This window comes from Dermacentor silvarum, chromosome 4, assembly GCF_013339745.2.
Source record: "Dermacentor silvarum isolate Dsil-2018 chromosome 4, BIME_Dsil_1.4, whole genome shotgun sequence".
NCBI classification, from domain to species: Eukaryota; Metazoa; Arthropoda; class Arachnida; order Ixodida; family Ixodidae; genus Dermacentor; species Dermacentor silvarum.
The window spans coordinates 63539146-63550685 of NC_051157.2; the positions used below are offsets into that span (position 1 = coordinate 63539146).

At 47.2% G+C, this 11540-nt stretch overlaps 1 protein-coding gene and 1 long non-coding RNA gene across 4 annotated transcripts in view; one reads left to right on the top strand and one right to left on the bottom strand.

The window, feature by feature from the left end:
- Positions 1-11540, top strand: part of LOC119448640 (histone-lysine N-methyltransferase, H3 lysine-79 specific-like) — a 369011-nt gene that overhangs the window by 104192 nt on the left and 253279 nt on the right. The window lies entirely within an intron of this gene.
- Positions 1-11540, bottom strand: part of LOC125944707 (uncharacterized) — a 137335-nt gene that overhangs the window by 13628 nt on the left and 112167 nt on the right. The window contains exon 2 of one of the 2 annotated variants that reach the window (XR_007466376.1): positions 3074-3201. This is a non-coding gene — a long non-coding RNA (uncharacterized LOC125944707). The remainder of the gene's footprint in view (positions 1-3073; positions 3202-11540) is intronic. The other variant, XR_007466375.1, reaches the window with a different exon arrangement.

The following is an 11540-nucleotide window of genomic DNA, read 5'->3' on the forward strand; positions in this document are numbered from 1 at the left end:
ACGTGTTGCTTCGCTATATAGTTAATTTACTTTTGCGCCTCGCAGTCCTCGTGCGCTTGTCCCGAAGCCAAGCTTGGAGCTTTCCTTTCCTTTGTTTGTTAGCATTCTTTCTTGTAAATTTTGTTTTTGCGGCTTAAAGTTGTCTCTTCGATCATGGCCACACAAAAAGTCGTAGTGTAGCGTTCGTGTTTTTTTATTATTGCAGTTGGTAAGACGCAGGTATTATCTGCGTAGGATTAAAGAGAATCTTTGTAGAAATGACACAATACGAGACGACGAGTAAGAGTAGACGACAGGTAAGGCAGCGGTCCTGTCGTCTGCTCTTACTTGTCGTCTTGTCTTGTGCCATTTGTACCAAGATGAACCTGTACCAAGTAGGCCTCCGACAAGTCTTACGCAATAATACAGGAAGTACACTGTTGTAACTCATTGCGTAGTCCTGTGCTACAATGGTAATATAGCTGCTCGATGTTATTATTCCCCGTTGTCTGTCACGGATTTGCAATACATTTCCACGTGTACCCTATACGGTACTGTTTTTAAATTTTATATACTGCTATCTAGTCTTCGTGTCCATTTTAATGTGGTCTCCAATTGTTGGGCATTTGTATAATCCGCTTATCTATCTGGAGCCGAATTCGTTATGTTTTTCGCTTGTGTGTGCTTTTTGGCGTTGGCTAGGGTCCTTCGCTATGTCCGGCAAAGTGATTGGCTTGTAGCATTTGGCTTAAGAAGCAATTCTAGCGTAAAAGTATTTTTGTGAATACGGGCTTTGTTGTAGCAATCATGTCTCTTCGATTAGCTTACGGTAGGGACTGTTCATAAAACCAGATGCAAGGCCATCGTGATGGCGGATATAATGTGATAGAAGGCGACCGGCCAACGTCGCATGCCTTTCTTGTGGATGTGACGAAACAATCGAGCACATTCTGTGCCCTTGTCCATCCTTCTATGTTTAACGATATGCTCGACATACTAGTATGAGCCGCTTAGACTACAGGCTGTTCGCGGAAGCAAAAGGTCCCGGGACCTTGGCCGAATTAAGAACCCTGGTATGCGCAAGGCCATGCACCAAAGCGCTAATGCGCTTATTGAAAGTGACTGGTCTATACGAGCGCGTGTGGCTGAACGTGAGTGAACGTTCATGTGCGGGTGTGCGCACCGTGACTCGCCTTCTTACTTCTTATCATTCTTCTTATCTTTGTTTCATATCTTTCCCACGTGCAGAGTAGCCATCTGGCCACGACTAAAGTCCCAAGATGTTCTGTTCTTTTTGAAAGGATATATATATATATATATATATATATATATATATATATATATAGGGACTTTAGCCACGACCACAGTTAATCTGTCTGCCTTATCTTCTTTATCTCTCTCTCTGACACGCACTTACGATCGAAAGGCATTGTGAATTCCGTCCCCGATGTAAATATGGGACGCAACTGAAGCGACGGCGACAAGGAGAAAATTTAGGCGCCGCGTGAGGTGGTATCAATAGAAGCCGACGTCTATACGTGTAGCGTGCAGGTCTATTGAAATTCCGCATTGATCGCGCTCACGCGAACCCAGAAAAGCGGATGCACTTTCGAGAAGCCGGCTTATATACGTGAGGACGTTTATATTCGTGCAAGTTTATATAGATTTCTCTTCTTCTTCGCCAGCCGCATTTGTACTCGGCCGCTGTACATATGCGGATGGCGCGCGCCGCGTATTGACGTCTCCAGCTGTGACGTGCCTCGCGGGCCGCGTAGCCTACTTTTTGGGAACTTCGCTTGCCGGACGGGGCATATGGCCGTGTTTCGAATGCGGCTGGGCGTTTTGCGGGAACGGATCGTGACGGAACCCTTTACGTGGACTCGAGAGCAAAGGTCGCAGCGAAGCACGATCGAGAAAGAAAAGTTGGAGTGAGGGGGCGGAGGCGGGTGCAGACAGGGTCGATGATCATTTTACGGGTCGTTCTTTACTTCAGTTTACACCATTCCGCTTTATTTCTGGCTCTCAGACTCGGTTGCAGCCCGCGCCGCCGCCTGTGACCTGGATTTCTCTTTTATGGACTTTCCTTTATGGAAGAAAAGAGTGCACATGTGATGATGTAATGACGCAGCCTTTGCTTTATCCGGTGTTGTCCAAGTCAAGAAGCTCGGACAACGCATGTAGGTGAAATGATTCCAGTTTTAGGTGCGCGCGGTTTATTACTTGTTCGTTTATTGTTGTGATTTGAAAACCACAGCACACGAGCTGATGAGGATAAAGAAAGGTATACGATTAACGAACACAAGCGCTAGCCACGGTGCTTGTGTCCGTTAAACAGACACAAGCTGCGCGACTTGTTCTTTGAAAAGCTTGTAAAAAGAAACCAATTTCGGGGTTTTACGTGCCGAAACTACGATCTGATTGTGAGGCACGTCGTAATGGGGACTTAGGATTAATTTTGACCACCTGGTGCTTTTTAACGTCCATCTAAATCTAACTACCCAAGTTTTTTGAACGTTATGTCTGCACCGCGTGTGACAGGACGGAGTCATTTCAGGGGTCTTTCAGTCATTCGGAGCCTTTGAAAAGTGTGAAATCTGACCGCGACACTTTGTGCCCAAATGAAGCATCTAAACTGAAAAAGAAAAGATACTCTTCAAGATCGTCCCCGCTCTATCAAGAGAGAGAGAAACGGGGTGGGAAGCGAAAGCGTATGATATCTATGCCCGCACAAAATTATTCACGTTGGGGTTAGTATTTGTTGCTCGAAGCCGCGACAATATCTAATGCTTTCCGTTTCGTGTTTTGTCAACGCTTTCTAATACGGTCGCTGAAAATAAAAATAAAAGACCGAGCTCCAGCGCGCAAACTGCTGCCCATCCGCTATCCATTCGAAATCAGTCCGAATCGAATCGTTCGCGAAAATACGCTATAGGAAGCTGTAAAAGAGGCAGCAGTAAACCTATTTTTCTTGTTCCCTGCGCGAGCTCTTTATTTACGGGTGCGAGAAAGACATGGGCGTCCGTGCGTGCGCCCAAAAGGCGATTTGATCGTTGAACGACAACAGCGAATACATAGACGACGCCAGGCGTTTTACTTTAAGAAGGTTTGCACGTTCCCGTCCTGACTTTCCTTTGGAACTTCGACGTTGGGCTTCAGCCACCGGAAGTTCGCAATGCCATGAAAGACTTCATCTTTGACTCCTCGCATCGCCTGCCTTAATTCCTAAAAAAAAGTTCATTTACTTTAAATATTCTAAATATCCTTATTCACTCCGCTATGACGAAAATAGTCTCATCGTTAAATAACACGTCTTTTCCCAGTAGGGCAGTTTTTATTTACGAAACGTTTTTAAGCATTTTCAGCGAACCGCCGAATTCTTGGCCGATCCCCCACCGTGTGTATGTGCCACTTGTGTATATGAAACAACATCAACAACAACAACAATTATTGCAATTCGTACGCTCTACGGGTCGACAGATATTCGCCACGAAAGCTATATTCTGTTCGCCCGGTGTTCGCTGAAGCGGCGTGGGCGGATGCAGCGGCGACGGCTCTCTCGTTTCGGCTTGGCTGCAGAGGCGCGCCGGGGTTTCCTCGACCTTTCGTCACGCAGGAAGCGGCTGCGCGTGCTGTGTTTTGCGCCCGAGTGTCGCGCGTGCAATCTTTCCTTCCTTCCTTCGGCCGCCCGTCTGGCTTCCTAACCTCCTCTCTCTCTCTCGCACCACACAAACACAATTTCTCCAAAGCCGCGCGTGATTACGTCCTGCGCTGGCCATCTTCTGAGACGACGACGACATCGCCTCGAGGTCGCGGTATATGGTACGCGGCGCGCGCACGAGTTTTCTGGCGGCGACGGCTTTGGCTTGGCTGCCAGGCCCCCTTCTTCCCTTTTCTTATCTCTTCTCCGCTCGGAGGAGCGCCCCGAGGCGCGTCTTTTTCCGGCCCTCACCGAGTTTTGCCCAGGAAGCGAGACATCGCCATAGCCCACGAACCACTGCCGCGAAGGCAAACGCGCTGTCATGCGCATACGTTATCCGCGCACCTCCAAGACGTTGCGTGCATCGGAAGGAACAACTTGCGCCCGCGAGTTTTTTACGAAGGCGCTCGTATGGTTGCGTATCTGCAGCATGGGCGCTCTCTTATACGCTGTTTTGTTCGCGCGCGCTTATTTCTCTCCGCTCATTAACTCCCTGTATTTATCTTTCATTTCACTTGACCCAGTTATCCTGCCGGCTTTGAACTTACACTGCTGCGGAGAAAGTTTTGCACGAGGTGCGAGCGGAAAGGTGTCGTTCTGTTTGGAGCACGCTGTTGCGTTAATTCTATATGGAGTATGCGAGAAAGAGAAAGACGAAGAAGGAAAGGCAGGAAGTTTAACCAAGGCCGGGCTCGTTTGGCTACCATGCACTTGCGATCGGTAAAGAGTGAAAGACAGATAAGAAAACGCGAAGAGAGATAATCGAGATACAGTCAGCGTGAACACAAACGCAGAGGAATGTTCCCCGACAGTCACAGGCAGTCGCCTTCAAAAAGTGCAGTATAGTGCTTTTGTGCTCTTTTTGCATGCAAGATTGCTTCAGCCAGAGTCCCAGCAACATTTCTGAGAGCGGTCTGCCATACAAGCGGCTGAGACAATCTCGTCGTTGAGCATTCTTAGGCAAGGATCGTCTCATGATTTTGTGCCGAACATATACTGGATTTCAACGATGCTGGAATTATGCCTTATGCTGCGGTCAATGATAAATAAAGTCTGCTTTGTCCATAAGGGCACCGTTGTCGGCAAATATTATGAGTTTTGATGCAGCTCATAGCGCTTACGATAACATTGGTTAACCTCCCTTCTTTTCTTCTGCATCTCTCTCTATTGCTTGTCAAGAAATCTGTGCTCGTAAGTATAGAGTTATAAATGTAGCGTTCTGCACACAACGGTAACATGAAAGAGCAAAAATACAGCTGAAGGCTTTCTTTCTTATTCTTTAGCGACCCTAACTGCACACACAACCTATGTAGCAGTTCAAGAGATTACTGATAATAATTACAAGAAAGCAACCGTTCACTGCGCATGTGAATGCTGCGAAAATGGATAAAGAAGATAATGCTGGTTCAATTTGTAGCCAGGGTCCTCACATGTAAACACGTAGAAGTGTAGGCGCTGAAACTTGATTCACTGTGTCCCAATTCAACATACATTAACATGTTTATAGAATAAAGTAAGTGCGTACGACCATATATAGTAGAGATGCGCACATTTGAGCAATCAGCCGGTGGCCCACATAGAGTTAGCCAGTACTTCCGAGCTCGGTGCGGAGGCCTCGCTTGTACACGCGGGAGTGCTGTTGGGGTGTCTGCATGCCATACATCTGGCGGCTCCCAGCGAAATAACGAAAAAAAAAAAGAACGTGAGGAGATTGCGCTAAATGCCTGCGTTCCTGTTCTCACCGTCGCGATAAAAGGAACACGAGTGTATGCACGGTGTCATTTGCGGCAGGTGCAGCTTTCGGCTATAAGCTAACGAGGTTGCGAGTGTGCGTGCGAGCACGCATGTTTCTGCATGTGTGAGCAAGCAAGAGAGTGCAGCACCAGTTCTTGCGGTTGTTCTCACTCTTGTTCCCGTCGCTTGCTCCTCACTCATGACTACTCATGACTGCCATATTATTATTATTTTTTGGGTGCGTGATGCTGGCATTCCCCGCTAGATTATGCGATTACGAGCAAAATTGTCCGCGTGTAAGTGCGCCTACGCGTGGGCACTTAGTGACACAACGCTGCTTCTCTGTCGATTTTCTTATTTTCTTTTTCGGTCGCCTGTTCCCTCACGTGTTTCGCCCATTTCTTTCGTACGTTTTTTCTTTCCTTTTCTTCTTTTTTTTTGTTGTTTCTACGCTTCTCTCGAGAACTATGCAGCTCTCTATCACCGCTGTTATTTGCTTGCACAACTATAGCCGTACGAGTAATAAAGCACGGCCGTGAATGCATAGTGAATCCTTTTACATCTAACTCTTCATTCATTCATTCATTCATTCATTCATTCATTCATTCATTCATTCATTCATTCGATAATTCGTCCAATTGTTTCTTAGTTCTTTCTTCTTTCGTTACCTTCTCCCTATTCTCTCTAGCTACTCTGCTCTTCATTTCTCTCTCTCTCTCTCTCTTTCTTTCTTCTTCGCCCTCCTTTCTTTCTTTCGTTATCCATGTTCCACTATCAAGGGACGCCGCACTGCGCAGCACTTCTCCGCACGCGTGTGGGGTAGAGTGACCCGTTCCTCGTCGAGCTTATAGAAACTCCGGCCTAAAGTGCCTTCCGCCGCTCCATCCCCCACGCTTCACGAAAAACAGTGGGCGGCCAGCAGGTTCTTTTCGGTAAAGCCACTGCGCCGCAGCCTGCAGCCTGCCACCAGCGTAGTCTCGGCAGCTGCTGCTGCGCGTTGCATTCGCAGTCGTCATTTTGTTTCGGCTAGCCGTGTGTCTGGGTGAGCCTGAGGAGGAGAGAGAGAGAGACGGTGTAGTTGGGAGGCGAGCGTTCAGAAACGGCAACTGCAGCCCGACAGAGTAGTCGAGTGGCAGCGGTGCAGCAGCGTCGGCGACGACAGCCTGGGAGCGCGGCTCCGGATAACGAGATTTGGGCCGTAATAAGGGCGCGCCAACGGGAGCGCGTAGGGGAATCGGCGCAGCGTGTGGAACCTCGCTTATTACGCCAGATAACAAAGTTTCGCTTAGGATAAAAGGGAAAAAAAATGAAAGAGGAATTGGGGAATGTAAAAACACGGAAAGCAGCGCGTCGTGTAATCTCTTCTTTTGTAATTGTGTGACAGCCTATAGAGCGGTTGTCTTGCCCTCACCCCCCCCCCCCCCCCCCACACACACACACTTTTTTTCCCCTTTAATGGGGCTTTTTTTTTTTCGTTTCTCTATATATAGTTCTTTCCGTAGCTCGCTTTCCCCACCTTCGCATGGAAGTTTAAATAATTGAGCTTTCCGTTAACTGTGAGTGGCGCCTGGGATTATAGGGAAAATGACGTTTCTCCTAATCCCATGCAATTACAGAAGGTGAGCTCGTCGTGCTAGCCTGCGGGTATTATTCTGCTATCACAGACATCAGCGGGCGAGAATACCAGTGTAGCTTTGCTCTCCGACAACTTTTGTCGACTGCTTGGAGTAACTATGTAGGATAAGAACGAGGGCTTGTGTTTTAACTTCGGGTGGAAATGGCGTTTCATCAGACGTATTAACTGCCGGGCCCTTTTACTGAGAAGTTAGAACGCTATTGTTTCTGCAACTTCGTGTCGGGAACAGCTGTGGAATGAATTACGGAAAGAGGAAACAAAAACGTCTAAACGTCAAATCGAGGGTCGTTATTTCAGCGACATTCCATTCGCGTTTGAGCGCTCTGCCGAAAGCTAATGTCACTTTTTCAAACCGGGTAACGTTGTCGCAGAAAGGAGCTAATTGTGTGCCGGTGTAGCACACGTTGACGAAAACCTACACGGCTTAGGCATGAAGTTCCGCACTGCACATGGCCAGAGGCGCGCCAACTCTAAACCGTGCCTCCGACGCTCTAAATCTCCGCGTTCCCGCTCTCTTCCGACTTTCATTTCTGCCGCCAGTCTATAGCCCCTTTCGTTCGACAACGCTCACCGTTCAGACGACGACCAACTCTGCGCTGTCTGCGGCTGACGCAACATGATCCGGCGTTCCACAAAAGCGTAGAACGCGCCAGGAACGCTTGCGATCCAAGCTGTCGCGGGCTTCCATTTAGGACAGCGCGCTTTATACCGGGAACCGCATACACAACAGGACGCGAACGGGAACGGCGGCCACAAATCTACTCGCTCCCGAGGCCCCCAAAGGCGACACACGCAACGCACGCAAAGCAGGGAACTATATAGCTGCTCGTCGCGTGCGGCACTGTATAGCGCCAGTCTCTTTCTGGGCTCTCGACAATGGCGTACCGTAGTTTCTTGCATTGACGCGTTCAATACAGGACCGTTTCTGCGTGCTTCCCTCAGTATCGCATTTACTCGCGTATAACGCGACCAAAATGTACGTCGACGCCTCCGCGCCATCTTTCCTTCGCCTTCTCGTTTGTGGCATGGCAGGATTACAGCGTAACACAAACTTGAGCGCAAAAAAGAGAGAGAGAGAGCAAAGGTACAAAAAGAAACAGACAGGACAGAATGTTAACTTCAATTGGCGTTTTCTGATACCTCTGTGTATATGAAATGAGCAATGGGATTATAAAGACGGACAGTGTTATTCTGAGGCTAAAATACTCGCCCATCATGTGGATGCAGACGTCAATACTTTCGCCGACTGCAAGAGACACGAAGAAGACAATCGTCTTCTGTTAAATTGTCAGACGTAATACAAATACAACACAATGTGTTTCTTTGTCATACGTCTGACAATACAACTGAGAAGAAGACTCTTTTTTAAGGCACACTGCATTACCGGTGTCTCTAGCAGTTGGCAATAGTGATGATGTTACGCTCATATGCATCCACAAAATGAATACGTAATTATGCCTCAGAAGCATTTGTTGTCGATCTTTCTTATATTTCATTTTATAGCGAAGCTGTATACCTCTTTCTCGTTGGTCAGAAAATTTCGTGTCGTAAACAGACATATATATATATATATATATATATATATATATATATATATAATCACGTTCACAAGCCTCCGGATATACGAAATCGTGGTGACGTCACTAAGTATATATATATACTTAGTGACGTCACCACGATTTCGTATACAAAAGGGAGTCCCGTCTAGCAACTCATTCAGTTCGTTCTAAGACTGCCATGGGTAGACCACGGACATTAAAGACACCAGAAGAACAGCGTGAATAGAAAGCTCGACCATGTGTGGTGCTTGATACAGCTTCGCTGGACATTCACGTTCGCAGGGCGGGATGGCGGCCGATGTTTTTTCTTACCATTTCCATATTTTTTAGCCTTAGAATAGCCTTCACCACTTCATGGTGATTGGATGTCATTTATTAGTCTGATCTCAATAAAAGAACTGGGTGCATTAAATAAATTTTAGGGGGAACGATTAATGCAATTCATTGCGACGCATGATGTACACACCTTCGCACTTATAAGCATGCATATTTATGCCGACTTCTCACGCATATTTTGAGAGGACCTTCGAAAAGGCGCAACAATAAATCCGTTTAGACTAGTAAATTGTTGTTTTAAAACCTAATCGTCGTTAAGTTGGCGCGAAAACTGTAAATATTACCGCAGGAAATGAAGCGCACAAACGAAACTAAACCAAACGATTGCCAAGACGCTTATTCCAACGTCAGCACAGCCACTTTCCTATTTCGAATTTCGTACCGACACGTTAGCCCCCTTTCGTCAGTGAGACGGCGTCAATTTAACTATTTTCTTGGTATTTGCACCGTTCTGGCCCCGCAAAGGTATTGAAACTACCAATGTGGAAGTCTTTGGCTTGTTTAGAATGTAATATGGTCCTTTAAGAAAAACAATCAACTAGGCACCGAGTAGACGCTGTCGCAACCTGTGACGTCACGGCGAGCTTGTGCAGGAAATTCAAGGTGGCGTCGCCACCAACCTTTTGATTTTGTCTAATTTTCTGGCTTACCAAGCCCTCACGGCAAGAGTGGCTGTCTTTTTGTCTTTTGTGGAAGCGTAATGCACTGATACAGTTTAACTTAATTGTTCTCATCAGTGTCCCTTTAAACGGACGGTACTGGAAAAGGGATCAAATTTTACGCAGGCAAATGCGGTATGTGCTATCTCGCTCTATAGGACACGAGCTTGCATCCAAGGGGTGGTTCCGGTAGTTTTGTCGACACCCCGCGTGCCGGGATTGAAAGGGAGAACGACCTGGGAAGAGCGAGGCCCTTTTTGGGGGGTAAAACGGCTGATTATCTCGCATGCAGAGGGTGAGCTGCGTCCCCCCTCCTCTCCCACTTCCTCTATCCCTATTTTCCTCTTTTTCATCGGAGTGGGGACACTGCGGCGGACGGTACCGCCGGGGCGGGTGAATGCCCAATCAGCGGTGAACTTCGGTGGCGTAAAATTGAAGGAATGAAAGATATACAAAACAGGCGCGCGAACAATAGGGCCTTCTTGTGTGTGGGAGTGCGGGAGGCTTGAATGAAGCGAGCAGAAATTGCGAGCAGAGAAGAGAACACGCTCGGCGCCGCTCTTACACTCAAGTCGTTCCAAACATCGGCATTTTACAACTTTATATATGCTGGCATTGGTTAGCATAGTGGGACGCGTCTGGCCTTGTGGCTTGTGTTTTACCCTGTCTTAGGACTTGTCTCGTTGCCTGTCATCGTAGCCGTCTCGTAGACTGTATCGTGACCTGTTTCATGGCCTGTCTCGTTGTCTGACTCGTGGTCTCTCTCGTAGCTTTAACCGGATCCCTTTCGCAGCTTCGAGGCGTACGACGCGATCAGTTTAGAGCATTCACAAAGCATTCGAATTCATGAACCAGCGCTGCTTCTGAACTGTCAATGATGGGATCGTAATATCCGCTGCTCTTGTACCAAGTACATGAATTTACCAGATTTTTATTTAGACTTCGAGAGGAAAAGAGACAAAGAAAAGAGAGCATCCGCGAGTTTCTGCACTATTACAGTTGCTTACTGCTGCATCGTTCATCTCTGCAGGGGCGTATAGCAAAAGAGAGGCGTTCCAGTCCCAGAACACGCCCATAAAATTTAACAGTCTTCATGCAGATGCCCTTCAATGAACAATAAAGAGAGTACGGGCAAGAAGAAAACACCCTTTTCCTTATCCTGTCAAGGCTCCTGTTTCATTAATTGGCAAACATTGTCCATATATCTCGTCTCTATTAGACTTTTTTTTATTAACCCTTGCACAGCTTATTGGTCGATTACAAATCATGATGCTCGTACTAGCGCTTTGTCACGTACCGGAACAAAATAAACACTTGTCGTGAAAAAGGCCCGCTGTAATCTCGCGCGCAAAATCTGGGGCCACTGGCGTGCATTTGCCTCTTTCAGCACGTGCACGCTGCCAGCTCGTGTAAAGATTTGCCGTGTGCACTGATATATGTCCATCCCTCGATGTTCGTTCATTCAATTTTGTTTCCTGTTTTCACGCTATGATCATATTCTTGGCCTACCCTACATTGCTTGTCACCACCATCATCATCACCACACCACCACCACCATCGTCGTCGTCGTCGTCGTCGTCGTCGGTCGTCGGCGTCATCATCATCATCATCATCATCATCATCATCATCATCACCACCACCACCACCACCACCACCACCATAGTCATCGTCGTTATCTGCTCATTTTCCTCCTCCGCTTCTTCTTGCAGCAGCTCTGAACTATATCGAACCCTAAGTTTTATCTTTCGCGAGTTCTTTTTCTTTCCGGTAATTTATAGACCAAAAATAATGAACGTATCCTGCTCTGCATGTGTGTTCCAAGCAGCTAGCATTGCGAGTGTTCTATATTGGGCACGTCACTCGCAGATCTCAACTGTTATTCCGCAGGATTTCACTTCAACAGCTCTTACCAAGCGAAAACACATTATAGTGCATGATTG